At 37.0% G+C, this 13,825-nt stretch overlaps 1 protein-coding gene across 1 annotated transcript in view; it reads left to right on the forward strand.

Moving 5' to 3' along the window:
* Positions 1 to 476: 476 nt before the first annotated feature.
* Positions 477 to 13,825, forward strand: part of THSD7A (thrombospondin type 1 domain containing 7A) — a 263,425-nt gene continuing 250,076 nt past the window's right edge. Inside the window, exon 1 of the mRNA XM_050332888.1 lies at positions 477 to 562. The gene's annotated coding sequence lies outside the window, so the exon portion shown is untranslated. The remainder of the gene's footprint in view (positions 563 to 13,825) is intronic.

Consider the following 13,825-nt stretch of genomic DNA (forward strand, 5'->3'; position numbering starts at 1 on the left):
TCAATTTCTCTTTCACACCCTTAGATTTTATGGACCTCTACTGTAGTCACTCTGTGTGCATCTCTCTTTCATGATGAAAAATATTTTTTTAAGTAAGTCATAGTATAATCTTTGAATCCATGTTGTTATGCCCCATGCTTTTTCTAGCTCTTCTACATCTCTGTAATGGTGTAAAGCGAGCAGCAACCAGAATTTGAGCTACCAGTGAGCTCAATACCGGTGTTTTTATAAAGTCACATTATGATGATTCTTGTTTTGCTGTCTAAACCTTTTCCGAGCAAAACTCCTCCCACTCTGTCTCATTGCCAAAACTAATAGATTTTTCTAAGATGCTGGACATCAAGGTGGCATTTTCAGATAGTTTTCCTTGATGATTCTAAATGTCATGCTTTTAAGCTTCTGTAGAGCTCGTCTCTGTTCATGTGTGATTGGAGTTGTGTGTGTGTGTTTTTTAACACATTACTTTACATTTATAGGTAGTGGATTTCACCTGTAATTCAGCTTTCTACTCTTGCAGTTTTAAGAGCCTTCTGCAACTCTGATAATTCTGAATTATTAGCAGGTATGTTTTTCCTTCTTTATCACTTCTTTAACAGTTACCTTTTCTTTGCTTATATGTGGAAGTGTCTATATAAACGCATCTATCTAGAGACAAATTATATGTATTATATTTTAGATATCATGTATCCATATTATACATTTCTGATTTGTCATGAATGAATGCATTTCCTTTATAGATGTAATATATCCTCTCATTCCTGTATAATTTCTGTCTTCTGTTATCTTTTTCCTATTACCACTAAGCACATATGCAATAGATATTCATTATTAGTCTGTTCACGTTACATGAATAAAATGCCATTTTACATGGCATACAAGTGTGTGTATATGTGCATACACATATGCGAATTCACATACTCCTATATTTGGTTTTAACATTGACATAAAAGCACAGATGTTTAATCTTAGCCTTACTGGTAACTTTTATATATCCTACTTAATCCTTATACTGCCAGTTTTGTAAAATTGGCAGAGAATTTCCAATCTAATTTTGTAGCCATTCTTCCTCCTGTTAAAATTATGTCAGTGTTGTATGAGAGCTCATTCTGGGGCCACCAAATCTGAAACTTGTACTGAGGTGCTTAAAAGTAGCAGCCTGGCATCACAACAAATTTTTAATAGTCCCATATCCACCTGAACAAAATCCACAGTGCAGATTCACCTGGAGACAGGAATTTTTTGGGGGACCTTGGAAGGTATTTATTTTTATGAAGTTTAAACTTTGTAAAGCTCTGGCTCTGTAGTTTTAACTTACGTTTCAGTGGGGTGGAGCAGTTGTGATTTATGAAGAGTTCCCTGTAATTTTGGAAGTTTTTGGAAGTAGCTGTCTGTTAGAGAAGTTCCACAACTGGAAAATATAATCAAAGCCCAGTCTGCACAGCTCAGCAAAATTTTTGCCCTCTCCATTGCACCTGTCTCTCATTGTTCTCTCTACAATTGTTATTGTATCTTGCGAAGATTTAGTTGAAGAAATACCAGATGCATTCATACCTTCCTAAAGTAGTACCCTGTGATACAGGAATTGCATATGGACAAACAATATCTGTATGTGTGCATTCACCACAGGTGCCAGCACTCCCATCAAAGTGTGTTCATAAGCATGGGGGCTTGGTGAAGGCATGGGAATGTTCTGAGGGATTTGTGAATCCTCACATGGGGGTAGAGGAAAGTTCTTCTGTCCTATGTGCCGTACTTTTACATAGCAAAGCAGCAGGGACTTGCTGGCAATTGAATACTGTCCGTGAGCTTGTGGTGAAGGGGAAGGTTAGACCCAGGTCAAAATTGTTCATGTGCTCTAAGTGTTACGATTTGGAGAGAGCTGGCTTGTTTTCTGTCTGCAATACTAATACTGCTTTATGTCATACCTAGAGCTTGTCAGATATTCAGAGGGCTGTAATTATGTTCCACATTGTTACTTCTTGGTAGTTGTGTGTTTGGATGTCCTTCCATGCTATGAATTTATAAGCACATTTAAAATATGGCTCTTAGTCTGCGGGTGATAAGGGCATTCTTGTTTGTTGTTTTCCTCACAGTTGAGTGCAACAAAGAGCCTCTGTTTGTTGAATAAATTTCAGTTAAGAGTTCAACTGTGTTGGAACAACAGTATTAAGGAATATTGGACTCTCAAAACAAACCAGAAAAGATTAAATATTTTTTTTTTCCAGCTGAGAGGCTGCATTAACAGAATAAATAAAATTGAAGGGGAACAGTTACCTCCTTACTCAAATAAACTATGAGAGTTTTTGAAAATGTGTTTGAAATCTGGATGTCACTTTTCTTTTGTAATGTGATTAGATCTGGAAAGACGTGTGTGAGATTGACTCAATGCCACCCAGTCAGTCCTGCACTGCAGTGCTTCCAGGAGGAACCTGTTGCACATGAGAAGTAGGGTTTGGATGGATTTCTTTTGTTGTTTTATTTTTAATTTTATTTATTTGGGGTTTTGTGGTTTTGTTTATTTGGTTTTTCTTTTCTTCAAAGAAATGTTTCTTAAATAGCCAGTATTTATTGGCGATGACTACCTGTGTGATATTGATTCTAAGTAATGATGAATTAGGGTACATCTGCATTTCATTTTAAAAAGAATGAAAAAGCATTGCTTAGTCTTGCTTTAGTAATTGTACTTTGTTTTCATTCTGGCAAAAGCTGCTTCTTTTTAGAAGAACCAAATGTCTGCATGTGTTCTGAAATGTGCCATTTACTGTATGTGAGTACTTTTATCTGAGTTCCAGTTCAAACAGTGATGGCAAGACTTAGTCTGAAGATTTTTGATAACAGTAGGAATACATGTAGGAATTATCTTGATTTTTATTTCACCTCTCAGCTATAAAGAGTTGTGCTTCTTAATTTACTGTCTGTTCATTGGCTTTTTCTCTGTGCAGTTTTTCAGCACAAGCCAAAAAACTCCCCTTGTAGGCAAAGTCAAAAGCCTGAGAGGGCTGAGGATGGTACCATTTCTTACCAATGGCCTTAGAAGGAGCCAGAATAAGCCAGAAAGGTTGCCTGTCTACTTCAATTATGCCATTTTCTCCATAGCTCCTCATCTGAATGCAATGTTTGCTGGTGTTAGAAGCAATCAAAATAATTAAAATGGAGAAATTAAAGAGTCTTTGAGTATTTATCACATGAGAAATAATTAAAAACTAACCCCATGATTAATAATTTAGTATTTATTAAATTATATTGAACTGGCTCTGTAAGAAGAGGAAGGATTTAGCATTTTAATTTCCAACATAAAAAGAAGAAAGGAATAGTTTAATGGATGAGCATTTTTCTGCAAGGCGTTGTTGTTTTCCTGCATTATATATAATATCCTCTGAAACAGATTTGCTTTTCTGTATATTCCTACTTCTTTTAACCTTATAAAAATTGACATATTACTTGAAGATATGATGTGGCACATCCTTGTGGTCCTTTCTGGATAAGATTAACATCTGCCTTTAAGCCAACCAGAAGTTGTAGAGAAAGTGCTGAGTACTTGTTAAACTCTAGATGGGACCTGAACAACTTTCCATCAGTAAATTGTTCTTGCTACAGGTTTCCCTCTGGCTTTATTGCAAAATAGGATGAAAAACTGCTGAAACTTAATAATTTTCTAGCATTTTTTTACCTCCTGTGATCAGCTGACTTCAAGTTAAGTGTTCTGTGACAAGTTTGCCAAATTTGTCCTTGTTTGGTATCTTGCAAAGGCCAATGTTGCACCACTGGTGCTTCTTCAGTCCCTTACTGTGAAAAATGTTTCCATATTCTTGGTTGATCTGTATTGTAACCTCTTGATTTTGGCATTTTTGTTGTCCTGTTGCTTGTGGCACTACTACCAGTTTCTGGGGCAGAGCCTTGTGGAGGAAAGCCCTGACCTGCTCCAGTGTTGCTCACCTGTGGGCAGAGCTGCGAGCTTCAAGAGGACGAGCTGTGGCTTCAAGAGGACAAGCAGTGGCCAGAGCTGCAGTTTTGTTAAAGCTCTGACAGCTTTTGCACCAGCTGTCATTCATAGGCACTTGAGGAAACCCACGAGAGAGATCCGCGTGTTGCTCACCCAAAGGTGAAAAGCAGTGGTGCATGGTCTGGCCACGCTGTCCTCCCTGCAGCTGCCTGAGGTGGGGGGCCAGGACCCTTCAGGGCTGCCTGTGCCTCTCTGGCTGGCAGAGATCTCACTGCCATTTAATGGGCATCCCGTATCCCCCCGAGGTTGTGGCTGGCTCCCTCATCGCCTTGATGCCTGCAATGCACAGCACGTCTCTCTGCAGTACCGCACTGCTTGTGACTTGTCATGTTGGTCTGCTGGCATGGACCCTGTCCCTCTGGGAGTCCTATTAGCAATGCTGTCCTCAGGATTGTTTTTCAAGATATGGTTATCAGTTTAATTTGCTTAAAATTTGCCATAAGGAGAAACAGGCCATGAGGACTCTCTTCCTGGAAGGAATTTCCACCAGGCAAAATCTGTCACAGAGCATTAGCTGCTCACTGTCACCCTGTACTGCTAAAAAAAAGAGCAAGTGAAACTAAAATAATTTATCTCTCTCTGAAAACTTCACTCCATTGCTCTGTATATTACATGTGCTATTAGGAAATCAGGATCCTTTAGGAACCGTCCTGTTCTGGTCGGTGCTTTAAATCCTGAAATCTCAGGTCTCTGACACTTTTGTCTCTGCTGTAGATAGTTTCATTGTTGCATAAAATAGTGAATTTCAGTGGACAGTAAAGAGAAAATGAGGTCTTAGCATTTGGTGAGCCTTTCCCACAAAGTGGGAAGCCACAGAGTAGGTAGATTTATTACACCAGGGTGCACTCACTGAGCCCTTGAAGTTGTCTGTAATGATACAATCAGTCTTAATATTTGGTGGTGGTTATGCAAATTTAGAGACTAAAAAATGCATGTTTATAAGATCGAGATCCACTGTATCTAATACTTTTGGCTAAATTTGGCAAGAGATAAAGTTTGCCTACTTCCAGAGTCACTTTTTTTCTTTGTGCTTTCAATATATGCAAAGTGCTGACAAGAGCTAAGCAGTCCTCAGTTTCCCCCTAGAATCTCTTAAATTAGTTGGTCTTGAATCAGTTCTGGTGGAAGAAGACTACCTCATAACAAAGATGTTGTGTATTAGTTCTAAAGGGTAGATATGTAGGTTTGAACTTGTCTCTTCTTGAGAAATTTTTCTCTAGTGTTTGATACTCAATTTTGTTTGAACAGATATCACAATAGAAGAATAATAAATAAACATTTATGGGTGTGTGACAAGAGGAAGATCAGGAGAGAGTGGACCTATAAGGCTTGGGATTTTCAGTTGATTTTTCTTTTCAAATCCATTATAAAAACGGTGCTATGCCACTTGGGCAGACCATGTTAAGGTGCCACGTGATCAAACCGTATCACCCTTTGTGATAAAACACTCTCATCATTGGCAAATATTATAAATTGTTATTAATGATTGCTTTGTCTTTACCTCTGGATTCTGTAAGGTAGAGAATAATTCAAAAGGCCAAGACTAAAAGGGTCTGTTGCTCCCTCTTAAAACTAAAGAAAACTACCACGGCACAAAAAATGCCTCTGTGCAGCAGTACTGTTTAGCAATTCCACGTCAGGAATTCAAAGTTCTGCTTTATATTTGTTAACATATTTTGCATTAAAAAACCTCATGTATTATTAATCAGTCTTAAAAACGTTTCAGTTATTGGCATTTAAGATATTATATGCCTTTATGTATATAATTGTTATATACATATATAGTTGACGCTTCTCTGACATTTGCAGAATTACTGTCACACTGAATATAAATCTGTGGGTTATCTTTTTTTTTGGTTAGTTGGTTTTGTTTTAAAAGAACTTTTTGCTCTCTTTTTTTGCGTTGTGTTACCTTGTAACTGTTTGGACATTTTTTTAAGGCAACATTCAAAGCTGGGGAGCTCTGTTGGCATTTTTAATGCTTTGGGATGCATGCTTTCTGCTTCGGAAAGCTTATAAGTATTTTATCAAGTTGTTTATTTGATAACCTATTTTTTAATAAATAGAACATAATTGTCGCAGTAAAGCACTGATACATCATTCTACTTCCTTATGATACAGGAGAAATATATTTTGAGTGCTTCTGCCTTCTGTCTCCTAAAGAAGATCAAAAGTTCTAAACTCTGAACTCATTGCTTGCTAACTTAGGTGTGCCTTTCATTTAACTGCAAGAGCATCACTGGAGCATGTGAATTTGTGAAAGGTGGTGATTTCATGACCAGACTAGCCAGGAGAATTTCAGCTGTAACCTTAACAAGTCCTGTTCTTTTTTTTTTTTTTTTTTTTTTTTGGGTCTAATGAAGCTTGACCTAATAGATCAGTATGTTTGTTTAAGTGTAAATTGAGCTGATTTAATTTAGCTTTCTCTCAAGTCTTAACTGTGTTGGTAAATTGGGTTCTGGTAGAAACTGGCATATGGAGAGAGTAATGTTGAAGTGTTTTAGGATCTGCTCCATGAATTCCCTTTGAGTTGATTAGAGCAGACAGCTCTTGGCCCTGAAATCAACATGACTGGAGAAGGGATTTGGGTTACGAAGAAATGTCACAGCAATACAAGTGTTTCATTTAAAAGAATAGATTGGCTCATCTTAGTTAAGAGAGGAATTTTTTTAAAAGACACTTTTATTTTAAAAGGTGTGATGTAAATTCCAATCAAGGTCCTGTGGATATTTTCATTATAGTATCCACACATTTGGGAATATTTGAGATTATTGGAAATATTTAGATTATTTTACTACTTTCTTTTGATGTCTCTTTTTATTTAATACTTATAAGTAAGCATTGCAATATTTTACTTCTTAATAAAGAATTGACTTTCTTAACTAAAATATATGCTCCATAATTTCAAGCACTTTTTAATGAATTTCTAAGCAAATGGTTTTACTAACGATGTTTTACTACTGTATTAGATGTTCCTAATCTCTGTCTGTCATGTCTTGGATGGTGGTATCTTTTTACTCAGAAAACTGAACTTGAATACTTACAACTTTTGTACCTTGTACAATTTTTTTGTAATATTAATTGTATCAACTAATTGATACAATTCGTGTAAGCCCAGTCTAATTTTAGAGAAACCATATATATTTTATTGTTTTCTTTCCTGAGTGGAATCACAGTAAGGAAAAAAAAAGCTGGGAAGTAAATCCAATAACTCGGTGAGAAACAATAAGTGCCACAGGATTAGCTCAGTTGGTTAGAGCGTGGTTCTAACCTTAACACCAAGGTTTGTGGATTTGATCTCCCTATGGGCCATTCACTGAAGAGTTGTACTTGATGATCCTTGTGTGTCCCTTCAACTCAGATTATTTTGTGATACCTCATCAAGAGCAAATCTTATGAAATCTCTTATTTGGAGCAAGTGATATTGACATCTTTGAAAATTTTAATATAAGAAGTTGAAAATAAATATTTAGGCATCATATCATTTCGAGAGATATTGTCTTTACCTGTGGGATTTTAGGGTGGTGTGAAAAAGTTTATTTCTCTAAGTAAAGCAGATTTGAGTTTGTCATATTGGTCCTTATCATGTTTTAATTTACAAGGAAGCCGAAGAGTACTATATTCTTTTGTCTCTGATCTCATCAGATGATGCTTTCCTCTTCTAGAGTAAAGCCACCTGTAGGCCATTTGTCTCCTGATTTTTGTCATGCTTTTGTGACTCATCTGTTGTAAAGTGTAGTCTGCTTATATTTCTCTGCTGGTAAGGGAACTTTTTGGATCTGGGTAGCTTAACCACCTAGCCGAAGTTCTTCAACTCCTCATTTGCCTGTGCTGCCAGGATCACAGTGAGCCTCGTTTTTCACCTATGTGTTGGTGTCCCAGGGTCAAGATGCCAGCTGTCACACTTGGAATGCTCCCTGATGGCCAGTGCACCTCCAGGAGCACCCAGAGGACAAGCAACTGGCAAAGGTTCAAGCATGCCACTGTGAGACCTTTTCCCATGCGGATAATATTGGTATCTCTGGATTGATATGAAACGGATGTGTAACCATTAATGTTCATCACTTTCGCCAGCACAAGTAGAGGAAAATTTACATTTTACATATACAATTCACATTTTATAAAGTTATCATATATACTGCAGTAAAATTGGACAGTCTGCTGCTTTCTTCCCTGGGAGAGTTGGGAGAATAAGCAAAAAGTCACAAGTGTTTCTTGGATTGTTCATTACAAAATTATTTATGATAGTAAGTAGTAAAGAAGTAAGAGGCTTTGTAAATAAGGGAAACCTGATTGGACAAAATAAAAATGAAGTGCCAGTAGAATTTGGTTAAGGAGTATCCAACACTGTTCAGGTTCAAGATTTTTGAGTGGGTGTTGTGACCTGAAATGTTAAAATGTGTCTGTGGACTATTTGGCACTGGACAACCTTCTGGCTGCCTATTGGAAAACCTTTGTATTTGTAGTAGCTAACTTGTAGTTAACATCAGCTCAGTAATAAATATATTGTTGCCTTACATTCCTGCCATTCCTGCTCTGCCTAATTTCTGTAGATGTTTGTTTCAAGAATGCTACCAGGTGACTAACTGGAGAGAAAATGAGTTTTCTAACAAAATCATGAATACCGAGTGAGCTGTTCATGAAGCAGTACCTATCAAAATATTTCACCCCAAACTTGGCAAGTCTGAGATGTGACACTGTCTGTCTTATGGTAAACTCTTTCAGAGCAGAGGGAGGGGACTTGTGAGGAGCTATCAAGAGGAGATGTTGGGGTGGGTGATTGCAGGCTGGTGTGTGTGGTCCTCACTGCCCGTATGTTGCCACTGATGGGAACCATAGAGGAGGCAGTTGCTCCAGAAGTGACATCTCTTACACAAGTTTGTTTTCTGCTTATTTCCTCTTGAGATGTTTCTGGATTCCCGATGGAACCACTCATGGGGGCTTTGTACTTTGAAAACAAAAGCCCTTTCTCTCCTAGGTATAGGTGACAAGTTGGTATTAAAGCAGAGCCTTCAAAAGCGTGTTTTATTCATCAGCTGTCAGAAAGCGTGAGGCTTCTTCCCTTAACAAATGGTAACAAATAAAAGCCCCTAATGTGTTGTTTGATAAACGGCTTTGAAAATCTCATGGAGCCTGTTAGCAGTTGGTTTTGTGTTGAATTGTCTTCAGTATAGTCCTGGAAGTTACAAAAATAAATTCTATCAGTTTATCAGGAAGGAACATGAAAACGAAGGTCAGTAAGAACCTGTGAGCAGTCTGTTATAACAAATGAGTGCCAAGAGATGTAGGCTTGATTTAGGGTCTGTGCTACCAGAGAGCATTTTAAGACAAGTCTTATAATTTCATCATAAAAAGAGTAAGTTGAAAGATGTATCAGAAATCACGAGCAGTTGTGGATATTATTTGTGTTTGGCTGACAATATGTGTGAGAGAGTATGTTATGATACATCCTTGTCATTCAAAGGCTTTATTTTTAGTCTCACTTTCACAGTTGGTTTCATTATCTTCAGCACTATAAATCATTCATACACCATAAACCATTTAAGCTGTGCATGTTTGTTCCTGAAGTATGAACTGGAGTATAAAATTCATGGTAATCTTACTGGTATCAGTTTGTCCTTAGACCCAAATTCTACTTCCCTTGACTCTCAAGTTTTCTCCTAGATAATTAGCATTATAAAATTATACCTTTTTAGTGACTGAAAGATTTTCAATATTAGTTTAACTTAGATTTTATTATTTATTTATTTAGTTTTTTTTTTTTTAAATTTAAATAATCCTTTTGCTACTTTAGACAAAGGTATAACAATCTTGATTTATATGAAATCTTACAGGAAATTTTTATAGTTAATATTACTCAGTCTTAAGGTTTCCCATGATGGCCAAAGGTTGAAAGAATGTTGTGATTGAAAGGTTTTTAATGAAAACTGAAGGAAGGCAAAACTGATTTTCTAGTATTAAGAACTCTACAAAATGATTCCTTATAAATTTTGAATTCCCAGGTTGTGTCTAACATATTGAGCCCATTCTTTTTCAGACTCACAAGTGAACTGCAAAAATGCACATCACCAGCAGGAACACTGCTCATACTTTAGAAACGGCACTGTAGCCTGTTTTCCATATCTTAAGACTTTCCATGAGGGACTTGGAATTTTTATTTTTAATTTTATTTTTAATACACAACCTCATCCAGGCTAATTTTTTTCAAGCCTTCCCAAGAGGGATTTTTCTAAATCCTCCTCTATCCCTGTCAGCCAGTAAACCATACTATATTTTCCCTGAAGATCACAAAGAAGGGGAAAACCAAAAAAGGCATTTTAAGTGTTTCCAGCTTATGATATTCTACAACAGAGTACTTGGTTTGCTGCAGTATATACTCACTCCTCACTGTGTCTGGAATTTAGTTAGGGAAATTTTTAAAGGAAGGATCCTATTCTGTGAGTTCTCATGTGAACTTGGGACATTTTTCTCTATTGTCAGTCAGGAATAAGATGATTTTGCACACCTCATTTATAGCTAAAATTGGTAAGTATAAAGTATGTTTTAAAGTTTGTCAATACAGTTTTACAGAAATCCCAGTTACTGTCTATGGAGAACTCTTCTTGCATAATAAATGAATTTAGAAACTGTCATTCAACTACCAAAAAAATGTTTAATTTGAATCTTTGAAAATGGGCCACTGCAAATGAATTTAATTAGGACATGCTGTCCCAGAAAAGCTCCTGCTTGACTTTGAAGATCTGGAACAAAAGTGGTCATTAGACAAAAGCCAACTAACGTAGAGAAGAGGCAGCAGGGTTTTTTTGGTTGTGCATTCCTTTTTTTTTTTTTTCTTAGATGTAAATCACCATGTTTACTTTTTTCTTTGTGTGAATTTGCATATCAGTTCAAAGTATATCACAGTTCAGCATGAATAAGCCTTTGTTAGGGTGATGGAAAACTGGACAATTGTTGGATTTAGTGCTAGCAGCACAGAACTAACAAGCATTAGTAATACTGGATGTTAAGTTTTGAATGCTTTTTCCTTCTCCCCTTCCCATAACCATTTTAATTTTTAATAACATGTAGTTGAAGGAAAATTATCAGAGTACAAAAGCTCTCCTGAATTGTATTTGATCTGAAAAACTAATGTTTCTTCTCTAGTGCCTTACATGTTAGTGTAGGCATAAACTTTTCAATACAATTTAACTATAAGAGTGGGTTTTATTCATTCTTGTTTTAGAAGACAAATGGATGACACTGTGACTTCCATTGGGTGTGGTTCACTGGAGTTTATTTAAATCCACTACTCTCCATACTGTAGACAGGAAGTTTTTTTTTTAAATACAAGAATAATTTCTGCATTCACTCTTTTAATGTGTAGTGTCACTGCAATCACCCAATAAGATTGTAAGGTTAATGACTGACTTTCAGGAGAAACAGATTGAAGGGAGAATAGAAATAGAAGTGGACTGTCCTCTTGAATACTTACCAGGAAAACCAGAATTTTAGTTTTGATCTGAAAGTTCAGAGGTGTAGAACTTGAGCATAAAATCCGTGGAGTGATCCCACGTCCAGCATCTGCAGAGGAGGTGGCAGGCAGCTGGGCGGTGGGGCCCTGAGGGAGAAATGACATGATGACAAAATTTGAAAGGTGTGGTAGATATTCTAATCACCTTTGGGATTTGTGGAGGATGTCCATGCTATTTTGCCTGTGAGCTTCTGACAGCTTAGCACAGTGAAGAGATGTAGGGATGTGGCACAGGTTGCACAGAACACATAGCTTTATCTGGGCCTGAGAATACATATTTATTCTATGTGTCTTAGCACTTTTCCAGCATAGCAGGTACAGAATAGATCATTGGTAGGAAAGTTACATCTTGCTTTTCCCCCTCTTTATTCTGATCACTAAGGTGTTTTCAAAACCCAGAATTTTCAGTGGGGAGAAGAAAGATTAGTTAGTAAGTGCTTCCCAAAGTTAAGGTTTCATATTCTGCATTTTACATACCAAACCTGAAAGGAAAAACCTTGCTGTGCTGGGGTCAGTTTCTGTTTGGTCCCTTAAGGAGAGAGACAGCATCCTGCCTTTTTCTTCTGAGCTGAATTGGAAGGAAGGATGGAGATAAAAGTGGGGAAGGGTGATAAATCTGGAGAGTGGGACTTGCTGCTTCTCCTGCCAGCACAGAGCCATTGTGAGGGACTCTCATTCTCTGAGAAGATGCTCCTCCTGTAGTAAAGCTGCATGAGCTGAGGAGAAAGTAAATAATTAATGTCTTTCTTTATGCGGTGTCTCTTGACTAGGTAAGAGTACAAAGCTTTGGTGGTTATCTTGCTGGAGGTGGAAAAAATACCTTGTCTTAATGATCTGCTCACTCCTAAACATAGTTTTCTGCCTTTGTGGGCTATGTTCAGAGCAATAATATAAAACTTATGTAGTTTTAATTTCCTTCAGCACCCTGTCAAAGCAGGTTTCAAGAGATTGTGTGTCATATACCAGACAGCTTTCCTCAAAAGAGATGCTTCTTTACAATGCTAGTGGTAAGTTACTTTATGAACTGAGCTTCTGAAGTTAATCACAAAAAATCAGAGTAAGCCTCAAGGGCCTCTTTTAAAGGAGACATTCCAGATGTCCATATGGATAGATTATTTTCACCTTTTAGTACAATAACATGGTTATATTCAGTTAAAACCATCTAATTAGATTCCCACTTAAAGTCTCTTTTTCTCCATAAGAAGGTAATAGTATGTCTTGACTTCTATTTTATTACAGCATGGCCAATTTTATAGCATTTAGCTTAACTTCATTAGAAATGGAGAGGGTTTAACTTGGATAGAAGCAAAGCTTGGTTTCTTACTTGTATTAATAAGGTAGTAATGTTTCACTGAATAGGCCTAATCCTGTGAGGGGTGAGAACAAGAGATCATGTTGTGAATTAAAACCAAATGCATGTAGCTTTTACACAGAGATTGATGCTGTGAATATGTGTAATAGAAAGACTGAAGGAAGTTTGAAAGGATAAATGCATGTAGGAGACCTTTCAAATACCTCTTCACAGTGGTATATAGGCAAGGGCAGCTCATACAGATCAGCCCATGGTGCCCCTTGGCTTCAGTTTTGATAAGTGTGTATATGTTGAAGCCTTAAAGTTAGTATAAAGTGAAGAAGCTGTCTAGGACCCTGCTTGACCTGAGCAGCCAGCTGTGCTCATAGGGACCACAACTATCTATTTGTTCTTTAAACAGCACCTTTTGTGTCATTTGCATTCTTCATGACTTTAGAATAACTAAAAGCACATTCTAACAATCACAACTAGTGTGTCACTCAGTAGGATTTGATCCTATTGGGGCTGTAAATGCAAGGTACCTCTTGGAAAAAATCTTAGATGGCAAGTCTTTCTTGGATTTCTTCCACCTGGAATCCTGACTGTGACCTAAATCAGTGTTGCATAAGATTTGTTATGTGATAGATTATTTTTTAATTGTTATAGTTTTTTCTTTTTTTCCCTCAGTCTATCCAACTTCTTCATGGCCGTCAGGAATTCTGAGCTTTTGAAAATCCCAATATAATGTTCTTTTTGAAAGGATAGGAGTGTGTCCCAGTTTAAATGAGACAAGGGTCTTTTGCTGAGGATGGATTAGGAGGAAAAGACCCAAACTTCTCTTTCCAAGCAATTATAAATCCAAAATTAAGAGGCTTCGATTGAAGGAAAACAAATTATGGAAAAGGGAAAATAACAGCCCTTTATTAAAAGGTATGTGTGTATTAACAGGAACACGAAAAAAACCCAAGTAAAATAACTAAGTAATACTCCTATACCCACCAATAATCCCCTTCATGAACAG

The sequence above is a fragment of the Myiozetetes cayanensis genome, unplaced genomic scaffold (assembly GCF_022539395.1).
Source record: "Myiozetetes cayanensis isolate MyiCay16 unplaced genomic scaffold, myiCay2020 scf1, whole genome shotgun sequence".
Taxonomy (NCBI): Eukaryota; Metazoa; Chordata; class Aves; order Passeriformes; family Tyrannidae; genus Myiozetetes; species Myiozetetes cayanensis.